This window comes from Lissotriton vulgaris, chromosome 8 (genome assembly GCF_964263255.1).
Source record: "Lissotriton vulgaris chromosome 8, aLisVul1.2, whole genome shotgun sequence".
Taxonomy (NCBI): domain Eukaryota; kingdom Metazoa; phylum Chordata; class Amphibia; order Caudata; family Salamandridae; genus Lissotriton; species Lissotriton vulgaris.
The window spans coordinates 550,157,933-550,179,026 of NC_141696.1; positions in this window are offsets into that span (position 1 = coordinate 550,157,933).

Genomic DNA, 21,094 nt, shown 5'->3' on the forward strand with positions numbered 1-21,094 from the left:
GCTTTAAGTCACTCACAGTGTAGTAATACAACTTGTTAATGTTAAATGCACTTTCTGCCACAACAACTGCTGGATCACCCAGGATAGGTATGACTGACTCTCAAGGGATGAAACAATAATAGAAAAACAAGAAAGCAGTATGTGGTCACTCAATGGTCTAAGTGCAGAGTTTATAGTGCTGAAATGAGTCCCTGTGCTACTGCGCAAACACAAGTCCTATCCTCACAGCTGACAATCAATGTTACATATGGGGTTTCCGATTGGCTAGGGTATGCACCTAAGCCAGGCAGAACCACCACTCTAGTCAGGAAAAGGGATATACTGAAGCCAGTACATGGAAAGTAATGTTATGTTTGCCTAATTGAAAATGCTCTTTTATTTACAAAGTGATTTATGTGCAAAGCCAGTATTAATTTATGGGAATTTATATAACTTTTTGAGGACACTCTTTTTGTGATGTGCCTAGTGTGTCACTGGTGTGTGTGTGTGTTGCGCATATGCTTTACACATTGCCTCTGGGATAAGCCTAACTGCTCTGTCAAGATACCAAGCGGGTGAGCAGGGGCTATATTGGGTGTGTAACTCCCTTATCCTGACTGGTGGCTTCTGCCTGGCTTAGGTGCATAGCCTAGCCAACCAGAAACCCCATTTCTAACACCATATTTATTAAAAAGTATTACAATTAGTAGAATAATGTGGCCTTTCTTGATATGGAATATGACATCTTTCAGCCAGGTCAAACTCTACAACCCATACAATCTCTTGTGGTGATTCCATTCCTTTTCTTCACCCACCTTGGCCAACAATAGGTTGTGGATGAGATATTTCAACCATGCTAACATCTCTTGGACCACTCTTTGAAATAAACTTTCAGCCCCAACTCCAAATTAGAAATCTGAAATTGTCAAAAACATGATTGTTGTGTCCTTTTTTAAAACAAAGGCACTAAGGGGCATATTTACAAGTCCCTATCACCACCACAACTTCACTTTCAGTGATGTTGTGGTGGTGACAGGGGGCATGCCATATTTACAAGGCAGCGTTAAACCACTTAATGCTGCCTGGTAAATAGGGCCCCCTTTCACGCTATGCTTAGCGTAAAAGGGGTGGGTAGTGAATCTTGTGGTGGGCGTTCCATGCAACACTCATTGTTTTTGCCACTGCACCCTATTTACAAGGGCAGCGTAAATAGGTGGCAGCGCAAAAAATTAAGACAAGGAAAAACCTCTTCCTAAGTTGGCTAAACGAGGGGAAATGCTTTATTTCTCCTAATTTTTGCTTTTTCATTGTGTGCTGTCTTTTGCAGTACTCGTGGAACAAGCAAAACACCTTGGATTCTTATGAGTTCCTTTATAACCAAGCAAACTATCATATGACCTTGATAAACCTTTTAATGACTACAGGGCTTCATCTAAATGAGGGTTGAAAATTAGCACGCCAACAGCATATAAACAAGTGTTCCTCTCCCAAAAATGAGCACGAAATAAAGACATTTGTTTCTCGGATAAGGCATTAAGAGATCACAATACCGTTTTAAAAATGTCTTGCAAATGGCCACCAGGCCAAATGCCTTGCCCTGTCTTTAAAACACTTGTTTACAATGCAATCCACTTCTAGTGTAATTTCTTCTTCTAGCAATATCATCCTAGCTTTATTAGAAATATCTAGAAGATCAAAGAATTCAAAATAAAAAAATTTAAATTTCAGTATGCTGAGGTAAGGCATTTTCATAGTGCTATATCTGCATAAAACGGATTAAAACAAACTGCAATACACAATGGACCATCTGCATAGTGTCCTGAAAATGATCCCAAATGCCATTAATCATGCATTTTGCCCTGTCCTCATTTGCCATCAATACCAAATATATCTCTATTGCTTTAAATTCCATTCATGTTCCCTAATCAAATATTAGATTTAAAGAGTTTTCCTACCTATTTTAACTTTAGCATGTGACAAACATTTTGGCTATACTGCCTTATGATTGCAACCACTCCAGAAATGTGTGAATTTAAAGTCAGAATGTATTACAATTAGCCTTAGATTTCTCTAGATTGAAATCTTTACACACTTCTCCGCTTCACCCACCAAATCCTTACAGCTCTTACCTGTAGCAAAAGAAACTGTACTGGACAACAGATGACTGACCTTTATTCATTCAATACACAATGTACTAGGGCTGCATCTCAGTTGAGCTGAATTTAGGCTCACCATTTCTGGGTGACCTAAAGATATCATGATCAATTACCTACCCATTGTCAGCCTAACATTAGAAGTGGGTTTCACTGGAAGAACAAGAAACTGAATATCCAACTGCGTGGTCCAACCAGCATCTAATTCAATGTTCTATTACGGTCACTGCAGCCGTCAAAAAATGTTCTAAAATTTGATGAGTTCTGGGAAAGGTTTTGTATCAATATGAAATAAGTGTATGCCAACTTCTCCAACCATGTGGTAGCTGCTGGCTATACATTTATATCATCATTTTAATATTTACCCTACTTAGTATGTGCATCTTTGTTATAAGAAGAAGAATTGGCTATTGCTTGTACAAAAACCAATAAAAATGTTATTAAAAATGAAGAAGAGTTGTCAAGCTGAAGATCCTGGTGGGTGTTAAAAAAAAGAAGATACATAATTCTCGACAACACCGTATTATTTTTTATATTTTATTTTTATTATCTTCATTGCAAAATAATGTATTTGTTTATTTACTTAGACTTTGTGTAAAGTGTTGTGTAAAACACTAAATGTTATCTTTCAGGAACTTCAAAGCACTTAGATAAACAGAATTAACAAGAGTTGAAGATCAGAGATAATTAATTGGTCACCTAGGGTAGGTAAAATATTCCTATACAGGTGAATAAATATTCACTAATTAACTTCAAATGTCATTACACATTAAGCCACATGACTTTAATTTACAAAAGTTAAAAACATAAAGCCATTTAGAATCACAATTTAGTTACTATGATAATACAGGGAACTTGGAGGCCAAAGCAAGTAGACGGAGGGACAAATGCCTCCAGGTTGTTTCCAGGAAGTGTGGTTGAGGATGACAGAAGGTGGGAGCAGTCAAGGAGTGGATTGGATGTGGAAGGGAGGGTGAGGAGCACCAGTCACAGGGAAAAGGGCATCAAAGAACAAGTTAGGCATTGGTAACATGGAATATTTAACCAAGTCTTTACCTTTACAGATAGATCAGAATGGAGTCTTTCACAGTCTAATATTTTTTGTGTTTTCTTTCCATCCTCTAAATCAATATCCCATTCTTTTTAATTTTTCGTGTTCCATCAGTCTTACATTTTTTTAAAACAGATGTTATTGACATTTTCACACAACATACAGGGAATTCGATGTCAGTGATAGCCATATAATCCACTGTTACACTGATGAGCAATATGTTCCATTAGTCTTCTTATTTGGCTTTTTCTTTTGTTTGAGGCATATTTGGAATGTTTGTGTACAATTGTTTCATCACTTTTTTAAAGATATATTCCCACCACATCAGGTGCCTTTGCAATGCCACCCTTGGAAAAATCACTAATACTCCTAATTTCATTTTAGCCACTTTCAAGAATCTTCCGGAAACGTTATCTCTTTGTACATCAACAATTTATGGGGTATACATTTTACAACTCAGTTATTTAAAGGGCATACTAATCAGTTTTGCTTATAATAACTTCTCTTCATGTATAGGGTGCGCTGCCCTCTAGACGTAATACAAGCAACAAGGAAACCAATATTTACAAAATTGTGGTAAAGGCCCCTCCTCTCCACGTGGAACTATGTGATCTCTAACATTCACAGCTTTCCACAGGGGTTTCGTAATCGCAGTTATTACATTGCTTTTTTAAATACATATTGCTTTTCAGGAATCAAGCTAGTGTTCCTCGGACTATGGGGCCGATTAGGATTGCGGTGAATCTGCATCCTCCGGGCCGGCGGAAGCCACCGTCGGCCCGGAGGATGCGGAATCACCGCGGCAGCCCTTCAAAACACCCACCGCCAGATTAGGATGGCGGTGGGATCAGCGGCGGACAGCATATCTGTCCGCCGCTGATCCGCGGTGTGCTGGCCGCAATTTGGTGGCGGTGTCTGCAAAACACCGCCAGCCAAATTACAATGTGTGTCAAAACATGCTTTTCTGCGGCGGATTTACCGCTGTGGAAAAGCATGTGGAAAATAGCTTCCAAGGGTGCCGTTGCGGGCCCCCAGGGTGTCGGGGAGTGGGGGGTGCACATGGGGGGTACCTATGCTACCCCCCAGCATTTGCATGTACAAGGCGGCAGGCACCGTGTGGTGCCTGCCGTTTTGTGCATGCAAATGAAAAGCATGCATATTTAACCTTGCGGGGGCTGCTGCTTCGAGCAGCACCCGCCGCAATGTTAAATATACAGGCTGTGACCACCAGGGTGGCGGTCACATCCTAATTCGCACTGAGGGACCGCCGCTGCCCCTGCAGACGGTCCCTCCACCTCGGGGGTGGCGGACGGACGCAGGTCCGTCCGCCATCCTAATGAGGCCCTATATTCGTGCACAGTCAGAGCTTTAAAGTGTGTGAGTGCGTGTGTGTATAGATATGCACAGCAGTGGTGTAGTATCCTTTAAAGTTTAACAAGCCCAGCTAGAGACACCAAATCCTCCCACTTTTTCCTGTCCTACAGAAACGAATCAATAGTGTGGATAGCACCCATCAAAAAAATAGACAAAGGCACAAATTAAGGATCCTTTTGAACACAGAACAGATTCTGGTTTAGAATTACAATTTTTAGTAAATTGATCCCCTCTCTCTTACAGTGGAGAAAATCTAGACTTTTCAGGACTGGGAGGATTTTTTCTTGGTCTACAAACAGAGGAATACACTTTGGATAGATCTTAGAGACAGAAATATTGAATGGGGTGTGTGAAAGTTTTATATCCTGCAATCCCATGGTTAATATTTCTTAATTACAAGATAACATGGTAAGTTAAAAAAATTCTGTTAAAGTGTGAAGAAAGGATTGCATAAGGGATATGTCCTAATGACATGTGGGTTATACTTTGGGACCACCTCTTCACTAATGCGGAAAACAATCCTTAGGTTATACCATGGAAACAAGGCTAAGAATTGTAAGGCCCTGTTCCCGAATTTTTGGGATTCCAGGTACTTTTTATCACATCAGATAAATAATGATACCCTGGGGTATGTTTTTTATCGGGTGCAATAAATAGAACCTATTCCAAGTTTCAGGAGAATAATGTGTGGATTTCAGTGCTTACTGCACCGAAATCCCCTGTTAAATTCTAGCAGGTGTGACCTGCCAAAATTAAATGAAGGGTGAGATATTTAACACACAGCAGTAATTACCGGATGTGGAAAGCACAACTCAGCTCATAATTTTGACCCCTGCAAAATCACATGTTCTTACAGGTGTCAGAAAACTCAAACCCGCTCATAATACGGGCCAGTGAGGAACAGAATGCAAATATGACACCCAAGTGTTTTGCTGGATTCAGACATTATTTAGAGATAGCAAACACAATAAGGTGATGGACACAGTGCTGAAACCTTTCAGACACTCACCCTCAGTCACAGATCTGGATTTAATCCATCATTGTTCTTCTGCTCACTAAGCTACCCCAGTTTGGACCCAGCCATATCAAAATCACTCTTGAACCTTCTCCTTATGGGAACTGTCCAGCCCGAACTGCCAGGCGAGGTCATCCCTGCACCAGAAACAAGCATCCTGCTACCAGTTTTGGGGTATCACCTCATATCAGCCAGGCTAGCTTGAATCCTGTTGTAAACTGAGAAAGGGACCCACGTCTGGGCATACCATGGCCACTTAGGGTGACCAAAGCAAGCACAATAAGATGATGGACAGAATGCTGAAACTTTTCAAACACCCACCACCACTCACGATCTGGGTTGAATCCGTCATCATTCTTCTACTCACTAAGCCACCCCAGTTTGGATCCAGCCATATGCAGATCAGACTAGACTGTGCTCCTTGTGGGAACAGTCTTGCCTGAATTGCCAGGCCAGGTCCTCCCTGCTTCCTCTAGTGTACCTTTTGCTACCTTGTGCACTGCTCATTCTGTCCCCGATCAAGACAGCAATAGCAGGGCCAGAAAATAAACTGTGCTAAAAAGAATCATTACATTTCTGTTGTTTCCATCACTGTCTTTTCCCCTATACCTCTTCACCATTCTCTTTACCCCTACCCTCTCAGTAGTAAATAGGAGGCTTTGGAGGTGCTAAAATTAAACCCTGTCATGTCATTGGGGAAGTCAAAGGGCATATGATGTCACATCCAGTAGCCTTGACGAATTGACGTTTGTGAATTGGACTAAAGATATCGAGCTGTGGGAGGGGGGGGTGCAGGATTCCGTGAAAGAACCCACAGCACCTAAAAAGCAAGTGCCATTAGCCGGTACTAAGGTTGTACAGAGAGGGGCTCTTGAAAATAAGAATGAAATAAGTGCAACGCATTTACAAAGTAAAGCTCATTGAGGTGCTTATTTACAAGGCCCTTGCGCCACCGGTGCGTCGCTTTTTATATCAGAAAAAGGGACGCTCCGGCAGCACAAGGGGCTTTTTAACAATGGAGAGTCCCTTTGTGCTGGAGCTGGATTTTTCAGATGGCTGGTGTAGTTTCTGTGCTGTAAACTCCTTGGAAAGACCTTGGGTAACAGAACGATCTGAAGGAAGTGTTTCCCAGCGTACATCACAGACATATTGGAAATACCGCAAACAACCTCTGGTAGTAGAAGACCTGTGAGGAGAAGATCTGATATACAGAAAACAAGACAAAAGTCGGAGAGATAGAGGTGATGGACACTGAGGTTATAACTCATGATACTGAAAGAACACTGAAAATAAATTGTGATTATTAATTTTCTGTTAGGAAACAGAGGAAATCGAATTTGCCCATGTCAATGTTGGTAAGGATTGTTGCACCATCGAAAATGGAGGAAGAAAATTGTTTGAAACCATCTAACATATCTTGCTTTTCTAAATGACCATTGTCTCTTTCATATGTGCAATAAAGTTTTCAAGTTCAAGAAAAGGTTTATTTTATAATTACTTTAATTATTTTATAATTATAATTATTATTATAAATAGTTTATTTTAAGAGTAATATGATCATAAAAACAATACTTCGTACATGCAGTTATTAACAGCTAACACATCTTGCTCTCCTAAATGAACATTTTCTCTTTCATATGTGCAATAAAGTTTGCAACAAAATAAATCCTGGTACTTGAGCAATCTTTTTTTCACATTTCAAAAGTGGAGAGAATGAACTTGCTACATTTCTTATCATGAGTACACTGAGAAATAGTCTAAAATGTGTTTGCAACATTTTCTTGACCTGGTACAAGGTTGGAGAATACCCTGTTAGGTCGCTTCCCATTTCTGCAAGCTGCATTACAATAGGAACTTTATTTTATTCATGTTTGCACCAGTGCAACACTTCATCCAGTATGCTTCCAATTATTTGATATTAATAGCCAATGCTGTGCTAGGAGCCGCAGAAATCAGATTAACAAAAAGTAAGGAAAGCAGTGCAAGGCACAGCCTGGGAGATTATAGGATTATCCAGAAAAAAAGCAGAAGTGGGCAGAAGACTGTTGGTCCAGGAAACCAGCTGACAGAAACCATTGAAATCTGCATACAGAACAAATAGAAATAATAGAGCAAGGCATTCAATAAAGCCAGGCAGCAACAGGCTGTATCCACCCAAGTCTAGAAACAGACAGAAAAAGATGATGCCTAGTTGCCACTGAGTTGACCATGATTGCCCAGGAAACGTGTAGTCAGGCAAAGTGAGGCTGACCCAGGAGTTAGAGCTACGTTATACAATTCTGGAGCTCCTAATTTTTCAATGTGAGCTTGAATTATTAATAGTGTGGGTGGGAGTTAACAGCAAGAAATAAGGTCACTATCTTTTAGGTTCAGAAAAAGGTTTCAGTGATTTAAACCCGAGCTCAACCCCTGGTGCTATGGCACAGATCAGACAGGCTTAAATTAATAAAATGTGTAAAGCATTTAGAAGTACCAAAACAGTTAAAAAGTCAAAAACACAAAACAAACCCACTCCAGTTAACAACAAAGTGACACCAAAACAGCAAAAATTCAATAAAGAGAACGGGTGACATGAATTTTGAAAGGTTTAAGTAAAAATAGCTCCAAAATGGGCAAAGCGCCAAAAAGGTAGCCAATGGTGGTGTTAGACCGGGACCCAGACACAATTTCAGGCACACCACAATAGAGCATCTGTTGGATACACCATCCAGTGTCCATCCTGTTGAAGCTTTTACCTTGGAACTTAGTCTGTTTTCTGGAAGTCAAAATCCTTCTGTGGGGCAAGGCAGCGGACTGTATCCAAAAAGAGCACCATGATGTTGGACAGGTATTGGACAAGGTCCCAATAAAGCTGTTGGTTTTAGAGGGAAATACTCTGACTCCTGCCTGCTGGATACTTTTGGAATCTTTGTCTAGTCAAGCTTTTTATCTTTGGACCTGGGGACATTGAGAAAGATTTATCAATATTTCATGGAACGGAACGCAACACAGCAAGACACCTTGCGGCACTGCATGAAAGTGGGAGGCAAGGAATGCACCATACGTAACATTATATGGTGTATTCCTGTCCTCTCTTTTGCTGGTGCACAATGTTTTTCTTGTGCCATTGCATGCACCCTTTCATCATGGCGTTGCAGACAGGATTGTTTTTGTGCAGGAAGGAACACCTTCATGCACAAAAAACAATCCTTTGAGTCTTTTTCCTCTTTCTATGTGTCTTGCAGACTGCAGCCCATGTAGAAAGAGGAATAAACAAGGAGAAATAAAGATGTTTCTCCTTGTTATGCCTCCCCTATGAAAGATTAACATTTTAAGGCATTCCAGGTCTACCACTTATGATAAATCTGGGAATGCGCCAAAATCCATAGGTGGATGCATGGGAGCACCCACACTTCAACCACAGAATGCCTCCCTGGTGCAGAGTAACGCAAGGCAATGACTTGCACTGTTTTGCATTGCTCCAGATATATCAAGCACCACCGGGCCACACTAGGTGGCCTTGCATGGCTTGATAAATCTGACTTTAGGGTTGTGTTGACCTCGTGTTACTTTGTGTGATGCAACGGCAATGCAACACTTTGATAAATATGATACCAAGGCCATTTTTTGTCATTTCTTCACACAGTGCAATACAGCAAACCACTTTGCTGCGCTGCTTGAAAATGAAAGGGCAGAAATACTCTGTATTTACCATACAGCACATTCCAGTCCTTTCCTGTGCACTTTTGGCTGCCTAGAGCCAATGCGGGTACCCTTGCGTCATGGTGCAAGGGTTCCTACGCTGTAGCATGATTATTATTAAACAATTGGCATAAAACAACATAGGCAATCAATGTTTTGAACTTTTTAAGTGAGATATTAGAAGAGGAAAAGCTACCAATCAGGTCAGTTTCTAATATTTATTAACATTTGTATTTAAAAACATCAATTACATGTCAAAAAAAGTATATGGACAAATAAATTAGTTACAGTACATTAATGCAAATGGGTACAGCAAAACAAAATTGGATTACAATAAAATGTTTTAAGTAAAAAGTGGCACAATAATTCTCGACGCACATTTCGGCGACCAGCACCTTCTTCTGGAGGAGCCACGTATTTTAGGTCAGGTTACAGAAAGTCGTGATGTATTAAGGTCAGAGCTTGAATGGCTCGATTTCTTTCTTCACGATAGTGTTCTAAGTAGCAGGTCTCAGAAAGTTTGTGTTAGATAGAGTCATGAAGCGGGATTCTGGAAGCAACACCAAACAGCCGATGTACCAATTGATGTTTTTAAATACAAATGTTAATAAATATTAGAAACTGACTTGTTTGGTAGCTTTTCCTCTTCTAATATCTCACTTAACAAGTTCAAAACATTGATTGCCTAGGTTGTTTTATGCCAATTGTTTACTAATCCCTGACCTAGGAATCATAATATCTATGTCTTCAGGGGGTCCTTGATAATTAGACGTCGCATGATTATTATTGTGCAGGAAGGGAGACGTTCCGGCACAAAAACAATCCTCAGAGGCATTTTCCTCTTTCTATGAGTGCTACAGAATATGTAAGCAAGCATCTCATTTGCCATATGTTAGAAACTGGGTTTCTGGTTGGCTAGGGTATTCACCTAAACCAGGCAGAACCCACCACTCTAGTCAGGATAAGGGAGTTACACACCCAAGATAACCCCTGCTCACTCACTTGATAGCTTGGAAGAGCAGTAAGGACTATCCCAGAGTCAATGTGTAAAGAGTTAGCACAACACACATCAGTGACACAGTAGGCACACCAAAAAAAGAGGCTCCACACGAGATTATATACAATTATCATTTGTATTACGCATAAAACACATTAGACCTCAATCACATAATTCAATTTGCCTACTAGGCAATTGTCAACACATCACATGTAGGGGCATATTACCAAGCAATAGCGATAATTATCGCTATTGCTTGGTTAGAGACAAAAATTTACCGCTGAGCTGCGGCAATTTTTACCGCAAATAAACCTTGGTATTACCCAGGTTTATCGCAAATGCGATAAAAATCGCCGCAATGCATGAATATCGCTGAAAAGTCAGCGATATTCATGCATTACCGAGCTAATGCTCTTAGCCATGTTATCCACCTCCCATTGGATAACATGCCTAAGAACTGCTCAGGGCAGGTGTTAGCTTTTGGAGATATTCGCGCTAAGTTGGTAATAGGAGATAGCGATGTTAGCGACTGTTTTCAGTCGATAACATCTTGGCACGCCCACTTTGCATGTCATTAGTGATAAATATCACTGACATGCAAAGTGGGGCCCAAGATGGTCGCTATCTCCTACTAGCTGTCGCTAACTGGTGTTAGCGACAGCTAGGTAATAGGGAGATAATTTTATCTCTGCTTTCTTGGCTTTTAAAGCCAAAAAAGCGGAGATTAACCCCCTTGATAATATGCCCCGTAGTGTTCTAAAGTAAATACTTCTAAGTTGCACGGGACATAAATCACTTTGCCATAAGGCATTTGTCATAAACCCAGCAGTTAGTGCAATAAAGTAAATAATTGTAGGTTGCACACCGCATTAAAACATTATCACTGTACATGAATACCACCTTACACCATCACTATGCCCATTTATGAAGATATTTGAGAACATTAGGGCAAAAAGACGACATCCATTCATATATCAGGGCCTGAAAATTCAGTCGTGAGATGTAGAGATCAAACACATGAATCTCTCAAGCTAAGCATGGCCTGGAACATAGGCCGCACAAAAACCTGCATGCCTACTACTAGCAGTGTGGTAATTTCCCAAAGATGCCCCTTTACTAGTTGTCAAAAAATTGTCTGTCAATGCGCAGGCGGCGCTGCAGGGGGCGCCTTCCAACAAAGGTCGCTACCCACATATGTGCAGAATAGCTAATACCGGTCGATGGCCTGTGACAGAAGGCTTGGGCGGGGACAATCCTCCATAGTTCCCTAGGGACCTTTGGCCCTCCGTACTCCAGGTAAACGGTCCCCCTGTCTCTGGGGACCCGCTCTTGTTCCTGGTGCAAGGCGGCCTCCGTGGATTGGGGCAGGCCACTTTCTGTCCGAGCCTGCATCAACCTTCGCTCTACGTGGGCTCCTGGGGACAGAGGGACGGCAGACCTGTGAGGAGATTCTGGGCTGCTCCTGGTACCTAGGCAACTCGGTGATGGCACTGATGTCACTTCGCTTGCTCGCTGTGGGCTTTCCTTGTGGAATGGCTTCTGCAGGGAGACCCTCAAGACACAGCGTTGATGCCACCGGCAGTGCAGCACGGCCCTCCTGGCCCAACCATCACACGCTGTGGTTCCCCTGAAAGGGAGGCCGCGTGACAGGTCATACTGGTCGGTCCCATGTGTTGATCAGAGCGGACTACTCGATTTAGGTGAGGCGCTTACCATCCATTGACTCAGACAAAGCAACTGGGAGAATAATGCACTCTCCATGTACTCTACTGTTAGTGCAACTAAAGAAAACACTTGTCACGATCCTTTCACCTCGAGGACAGGTCAGCGCGGCACGTGCTGCAGTAAAAACAAAAGCGCTCCTTCACAGCAGCGGAAGCTGTCCCCACAGGCTGCATTGAACAACTCTGGGCTGCAAAACATATCGCTCCTCATGCGCTTTCCTTCTTCCAAACAGAAAGGTACCAGGACAGTCCAGTTATTTTCCTGCTCCGGGCTGGAGAAACCACTGCAGGCCGTCCTACCCAACATAAGTCAGGGGCATCGCTCCTCACACAGTTTCTCCAGCAATCTAAGATCCAGCAAGGATCTGTCTTGAAATCTTTTATCTCCTTGAGATTTCCAACAGGAAGCCAGCACACACAAGACCTTGGAGATTGGTCTTCACAAGCAGGATACCACCACAGGGCAAAAAGAGTCAGTCATGTTCCTCCATCCACAGATAGAAGCAATAATTGCAGGCCAACACACCCCTCACTTTGAAAAGGCAGCACTTCTTATTCCTTGAAGTAATCTAAAAGCTTGAGGTTTTAGGTCCAATACTTATACCTCCTTTTGCCATTGTTCTCTTTGCTGTATGGGTCTCTGAACCCAGCCCAAACCAGTCCAGTCCGCCCTGGAGCAGCATGACCATAGGGTGCAGAGACAACATTGTGAAAAGGAGACACAGCCTATTCAGGTGCAAGCGAAACTCCTCCCACAACTCTAAATGCAGCCAGGTCTATTCAGCCCAGTGGATGAGTCACTCAGGCAAGGCAGAACCCACCTCAACCCCCCTTATGCTTGTCTATAGGGAATGCACATCCCCAGCTCTTGTCACTCCAAAACCAGATGCTGAATACAAAAACAGCCGGAGGCACACAGAATTGTAAATTAAAAAAATGCCCACTTTCCAAAAGTTGCAAAAAACACAGTTGATGGACAGAATGTAGAACAATGTCATACATTCACCCCAGTACAAGGATCTGGGCCTAAATCCATCGTTTTTTTGCACTCCACACCACCCTGGGTTAGACACTGGCTATATGCAAATCAGCTCTGACCCTGTGCCTCATGGGCACAGTCCAGTCCGAACTACCAAGCCATGTCTTTCCCAGACCGGAATCAAGCATCCAAGGATCGGTTTCTGGCTATCAGCCTTCATCAGCCTGGATAGCTTGACTCCAGTGGTGTGGAGAGCCTGGCACTCACGTCTGAGTATACCCAGCACACTCTGGGTGAAAATTGCAAAAAACACAGTTGAAGGACAGAATTTAGAACAATGTCATACATTCACCCCAGTACAAGGATCTGGGCCTAAATCCATCGTTTTTTTGCACTCCACACCACCCTGGGTTAGACACTGGCTAAATGCAAATCAGCTCTGACCCTGTGCCTCATGTGCACAGTCCAGTCCGAACTACCAAGCCATGTCTTTCCCAGACCGGAATCAAGCATCCAAGGACCGGTTTCTGGCTATCAGCCTTCATCAGCCTGGATAGATTGACTCCAGTGGTGTGGAGAGCCTGGGACTCACGTCTGAGTATACCCAGCACACTCTGGGTGAAAATTGCAAAAAACACAGTTGATGGACAGAATGTAGAACAATGTCATACATTCACCCCAGTACAAGGATATGGGCCTAAATCCATTGTTTTTTTGCACTCCACACCACCCTGGGTTAGACACTGGCTATATGCAAATCAGCTCTGACCCTGTGCCTCATGGGAACAGTCCAGTCCGAACTACCAAGCCATGTCTTTCCCAGACCGGAATCAAGCATCCAAGGACCGGTTTCTGGCTATCAGCCTGGATAGCTTGACTCCAGTGGTGTGGAGAGCCTGGGACTCAGGTCTGAGTATACCCAGCACACTCGGGGTGAAAATTGAAAAAAACACAGTTGATGGACAGAATGTAGAACAATGTCATACATTCACCCCAGTACAAGGATCTGGGCCTAAATCCATTGTTTTTTTGCACTCCACACCACCCTGGGTTAGACACTGGCTATATGCAAATCAGCTCCGACCCTGTGCCTCATGGGAACAGTCCAGTCCGAACTACCAAGCCATGTCTTTCCCAGACTGGAATCAAGCATCCAAGGACTGGTTTCTGGGTATCAGCCTTCATCAGCCTGGATAGCTTGACTCCAGTGGTGTGGAGAGCCTGGGACTCACGTCTGAGTATACCCAGCACACTCGGGTGAAAATTGCAAAAAACACAGTTGATGGACAGAATGTAGAACAATGTCATACATTCACCCCAGTACAAGAATCTGGGCCTAAATCCATCGTTTTTTTGCACTCCACACCACCCTGGGTTAGACACAGGCTATATGCAAATCAGCTCTGACCCTGTGCCTCATGGGAACAGTCCAGTCCGAACTACCAAGCCATGTCTTTCCCAGACTGGAATCAAGCATCCAAGGACCGGTTTCTGGCTATCAGCCTTCATCAGCCTGGATAGCTTGACTCCAGTGGTGTGGAGAGCCTGGGACTCACGTCTGAGTATACCCAGCAAACTCGGGGTGAAAATTGCAAAAAATACAGCTGATGGACAGAATGTAGAACAATGTCATACATTTATCCCAGTACAAGGATCTGGGCCTAAATCCATCGTTTTTTTGCACTCCACACCACCCTGGGTTAGACACTGGCTATATGCAAATCAGCTCTGACCCTGTGCCTCATGGGAACAGTCCAGTCTGAACTCCCAGACTGGAATCAAGCATCCAAGGACCGGTTTCTGGCTATCAGCCTTCATCAGCCTGGATAGCTTGACTCCAGTGGTGTGGAGAGCCTGGGACTCACGTCTGAGTATACCCAGCACACTCGGGGTGAAAATTGCAAAAAACACAGTTGATGGACAGAATGTAGAACAATGTCATACATTCACCACAGTACAAGGATCTGGGCCTAAATCCATCGTTTTTTTGCACTCCACACCACCCTGGGTTAGACACTGGCTATATGCAAATCAGCTCTGACCCTGTGCCTCATGGGAACAGTCCAGTCCGAACTACCAAGCCATGTCTTTCCCAGACTAGAATCAAGCATCCAAGGACCGGTTTCTGGCTATCAGCCTTCATCAGCCTGGATAGCTTGACTCCAGTGGTGTGGAGAGCCTGGGACTCACGTCTGAGTATACCCAGCACACTCGGGGTGAAAATTGCAAAAAGCACAGTTGATGGACAGAATGCAGAACAATGTCATACATTCACCCCAGTACAAGGATCTGGGCATAAATCCATTGTGCCTTTGCACTCCACACCACCCTGGGTTAGACACTGGCTATATGCAAATCAGCTCTGACCCTGTGCCTCATGGGAACAGTCCAGTACGAACTACCAAGCCATGTCTTTCCCAGACCGCAATCAAGCATCCAAGGACCAGTTTCTGGCTATCAGCCTGGATAGCTTGACTCCAGTGGTGTGGAGAGCCTGGGACTCACGTCTGAGTATACCCAGCACACTCGGGGTGAAAATTGCAAAAAACACAGTTGATGGACAGAATGTAGAACAATGTCATACATTCACCCCCGTACAAGGATCTCGGCAGAAATCCATCGTTTATTTGCACTCCACACCACCCAAAAAGTGGCATTTTCAAGCACAGACTTTAAAAACACCTTTACCAAAAGGTGTGTTAGTAAGTTCAGGGAGCCTAAACTTAATTTATCTATCTTGTCCCATTTGCAAGCTACACATGTAAAATGTTGCAGTGCCGCCCCAATGATAAGCCTAGGGTACAGACAGCCATTCACTAGTGAAAAACCAAATATACAGTATTTCACTATCAGAACATGTCACACACCTAGTATATGTCCTACCTTTCACATACACTGCACCCTGCCCATGGGGGTACCTTGGGCCTACCATAGGGGTGCCTTACATGTACGAAAAGGGAAGGTTAGGGCATGATAAGTGGGTGCACTTGCCAGGTCAACATGGCAGTTTAAAACTGCGCACACAGACACTACAGTGGTAGGTCTGAGATACATTTACAGGGCTACTAATGTAGGAGGCACAGCTAGTGTTGCAGGCTCACTAGTGGTATTTGATTTACAGGCCCTGGCATAAAACGTGCGCTTTACTAGGGACTTACCAGTAAATCAAATATGCCAATTATGGATAACCAATCATATCCCAATTTGTACAGACAGCATCTGCACCTTAGCACTGATCAGCAGTGGTAAAGTGTCCAGAATCCTATAGCCAACAAAAACAGGATCAGAAAAATAAAAGGCATGAGGCAAACATTTTGGGGATAAACCAGCAAAAAGGGTCATGTCTAACACAACTCCCCCGGACCAGCCTAAAGACAGGGGAGCCCAATCTAACACCTTAATGGATTTCCTAGATTGGGGCGATAGAACATGAACCCTGGCCTGCAACAGCAGGGGCACACTCCAGTTCCATGCCTTCCTGAACCCAGTTGGATCCCTCTATCTATACTCTCAGGGCCCACTAAGCTGACCCATGAGAAACCCTTCTCCTCACCTGTGGACCCCATCTGTGAAGCGCCTCACCTTACTCTGCTCACTGATGTGTCCCAGCAAGTAGACAGTACCCAAATGGCCAACACAGCGGTGTGGCTCAGACCACCCTCAGGGTGGGACTCCTGTCGCCCTCCCGGGGACAACTCCAGCCACCAGGACAGCACGCCTTAGTGGCCACTGACAGCAGTCAGTGATGTGATCCAAGCATCATGCCTCTCAGGGCTCTGTATTCTCTGTGGCATCATAGAGTGGGGGGCGGTAGCACTCTCTGTCTACTCTCCCTCCTGTCGGGTCAGGGATAGCATCTGACACTGACCCATCAGCTCAGGGTCTGCACCCTGAGGCTGGACTGGAGTCTGGGGTGTGCTCTCCCACACCCTGTCCTCCTCTGTGAGGCTCTTCACCCTCACACCAGGAGCGGTACCCCCCAAAAACAAACCGGTAAGGGCACTGCTAATAGTCACCCTTCCTCCCGGTCAGGGTGGACACCCTGAATATGGCCCTCCACCCTAGGGTATGTACCCTCAGGCTGGACCTGTGCCTGGCTAGTCACAACTTCTGGGAGAGTACACCCGCCCCCTCCAAGTAAAACACACTCTTCATGAGTTGTGCATGAGTCTGCCTGGTGCAGGTCTCCAGACTCCTGTCCACCTGACAGTACATGAAGAACCCCCAGGCCAGATTTGGCCTCACCAGGGTCAGTCCTGTGGTGCTATGGCCTCAGAGCTGGAAACTCCTGACCTACTGGTCCTTCCACTGGGGAATGTCTCCCCCAACACCTCTTTCTCTGGACCCATGCACCATCCCAACTGGAGTGGTATTGCCAGATACCCGAACTGGTGGGATGATTGTTACAGCAGCCCTCCCAGCTCACCTGACACCTTGGGTTCTCCCTCAGGGGATGGCCTCTTGGTACACACTAGGCCGCCCTCCTGGTGTTCACTCATGGAACCAACCAGGCTCTGGGACTGGGTTTGGGCACCTTGGGACCACTCCCACTCCAGATGGGGCTCCTCACCCATCCCACTACACTGGGACCAATCCGGGTTACTCCAAACCTCCCTTACGTCACCTGGTTGGAGAAGACCAGAGCCACTCCCAAAAGCCTCATCAGATGTCTGGAATCCACCAAAAGGTCTGCCTCTAGTGCAAGCTCCCTGGGATCAGAGAACTCACTATCCACCGGGTGTTAGCATTGACATGTAAAACAGTGAACTAAAATATGCTCTCCAACAATTGAGTCATACTGCCCCTAATGTGTGTTAACCACACTACCATTTAAATCACCATCCAGTGCCTCGCAAACATACCTCACATCACCCTCCTAAGACTGGCAAGACAGTGTCTGACTGTTTCTGTCACTCAGCCGGCACTCTTCTGGGTGGTCTCCACACACACACATAACGGGGCTTCTACCATGGGGGAGCCCCTCTCCCTGTACCTCTCATCTAAAGTCAGTAGAGCATCCCTCCCACTATTAGGACTATGAACCCCTGTGCCAGTTCCCCAGTCCACCTCAGGGACCCTGCCCACCACTGGAGCTATCTCATAACCTTGAATCCCCTGGTGTATGTCAACCCCCTCCCCTCAAGTCAGGCACCATATCTCTGGGTATGTGTACTACTCCCTCAGCACTGAACATCAAATCTTTGGTGCCACCATCTGAGCAGGGTTCCCCATTCAAGGCTTCCACCTCCAGCCCAGCCAGGCTCCGTGCCTGAGCAACACATGTTCCCTTTTGCTTGGCTAAGACACTCACGGCCTACCGAGCTCATCATCAAGGTCTCTCATTACCGCCTCATGAGCAAGAATCATTTCCTTTTCTTCCAGGGCAAGTTTTTGCTCTTGTTTACCCATTCTGTTTTCTATTCTGATCTTCTCAAGCTGCCAATTAAGATTTGATGGCTCCCACTCTTGATCCCTGGCCCTCTGTCTGTCCGCCAGCTTCTCTGGAGATACACTTTTAGAGGATACATTGCTGCCAGGCCTGGAGGTCCTTATCCTCACAGGCAGATAATGAGCTACAAAACCCCCTGACTGGTTTTCCTCTCCCATTTCCTTATCATCATCCTCAGCACTCCAGTTTTTGGTTGTCCACCAGTTCAAAATGGCCTCCTGCATTTCCCCCCTCTGGGCAGAACTTCTTACATGGCAACTAAGATCCCGACAGTACTGCTTTAAGTCACTCACAGTGTAGTAATACAACTTGTTAATGTTAAATGCACTTTCTGCCACAACAACTGCTGGATCACCCAGGTGAGGTATGACTGACTCTCAAGGGATGAAACAATAATAGAAAAACAAGAAAACAGTATGTGGTCACTCAATGGTCTAAGTGCAGTTTATACTGCTGAAATGAGCCCCTGTGCTACTGCGCAAACACAAGCCCTATCCTCTCAGCTGACAATCAATGTTACATATGGGGTTTCCAATTGGCTAGGGTATGCACCTAAGCCAGGCAGAACCACCACTCTAGTCAGGAAAAGGGATATACTGAAGCCAGTACATGGAAAGTGATGTTATGTTTGCCTAATTGAAAATGCTCTTTTATTTACAAAGTGATTTATGTGCAAAGCCAGTATTAATTTATGGGAATTTATATAACTTTGTGAGGACTCTCTTTTTGTGGTGTGCCTAGTGTGTCACTGGTGTCTGTGTGTGTGTTGCGCAAATGCTTTACACATTGCCTCTGGGATAAGCCTGACTGCTCTGTCAAGCTACCAAGCGGGTAAGCAGGGGCTATATTGGGTGTGTAACTCCCTTATCCTGACTGGTGGGTTCTGCCTGGCTTAGGTACACACCCTAGCCAACCAGAAACCCCATTTCTAACACCATATTTATGAAAAAGTATTACAATTAGTAGCATAATGTGGCCTTTCTTGATATGGAATATGACATCTTTCATTCCTTTTCATCACCCACCTTGGCCAACGATAGGTTGTGGATGAGATATTTCCACCATGCTAACATCTCTTGGACCACTCTTTGAAAGAAACGTTCACCCCCAACTCCAAATTAGAAATGTGAAATTGTCAAAAACATGATTGTTGTGTCCATTTGTAAAACAAAGGCACTAAGGGGCATATTTACAAGCCCCTATCACCACCACAACTTCACTTTCAGTGATGTTGTGGTGGTGACAGGGGGCATTCCATATTTACAAGGCAGTGTTAAACCACTTAATGCTGCCTGGTAAATAGGGCTCCCTTTCACGCTATGCCTAGCGTGAAAGGGGTGGGCAGTGAATCTTGTGGTGGGCGTTCCACGCAACACCCATTGTTTTTGCCACTGCACCCTATTTACAAGGGCAGCGTAAATAGGTGGCAGCGCAAAAAATTAAGGGGCAAATTACCAAGCATAAGCGATAATTATCGCTATGCTTGGTTAGCGGCAATAATTTTATCGCTGTGCTTCGCCTATTTTTATCGCTTTGGAGCCTTGCTATTATCAAGGTTTATCTCCTAAGCGATAAAAATCGGCCAAAATGCATGAATATCGCTGAAAAGTCCGCGATATTCATGCATTACCGAGCTAATGCTCTTAGGCATGTTATCCACCTACCATTGGATAACATGGCTAAGAAATGACACAAGCGATTACTCAACTCATGCTTTCTATTCCTCCAATGTAAATGAGGGTCCTGGGCTACCTACTTATCTTAAAGTCATTTTTAGACAATCCCATCAATTTGTCCTATCTAGACTCAGGCTTGGTATTGTCCACAATCTTGTGGCATTTCCAAAGATGAAAAATCATTCTACTACTCCATGTCCATGTGATGGATTAACCAAGCAAAGTACCCTGCATTTTATGTTAATTTGCCCCCTGTATAAATCCCTACGTATTTTTTATTTGAAACCGTTGTTCAAAAAATATTCTGTGTCTTCTACGTCAAATGCCATGAAACTTTTATTCTCACTTGCTAGTTCGGACCTATGTTTTCTTACCGCAACCTTTATTTTGAAATCTATTGCTGCAAGAAAAAGTATGGTTTTTTAGCCACTCTTCCTCTTTTATATATTGGTTGGTAGTTGTGTGTTTTGACATCAAGCCATGATATGATATGTATCTTCCCTGTGTAATACTATATGATTGTTTTAACCTGTATACTTTTATGATGTTTTTTAAACAATCGAATAAAGTTTATAAATGAAATGAAATGAACTGCTCAGGGCAGGCGTTAGCTTTTGGAGATATTCGCGCTTAGCGCAAATATTTCCAAAAGTTGGTAATCGGAGATAGCGATGTTAGCAACTGTTTTCAGTCGCTAACATCTTGGCACGCCCACTTTGCATGTCATTAGCGATAATTATCGCTGACATGCAAAGTGGGCCCCTAAATGCCCGCTATCACCTACAAGCTGTCACTAACTGGTGTTCGCGACAACTTGGTAATAGGGCGATGAAATTATCGCCGCATTAGCGGGAAAAAGTCCAGCTAATGCGGCGATAATGGCCCTTGGTAATATGCCCCTGAGACCAGGAAAAACCTCTTCTTAAGTTGGCGAAACGAGGGGAAATGCTTTATTTCTCCTAATTTTTGCTTTTTCATTGTGTGCTGTCTTGTGCAGTACTCATGGAACAAGCAAA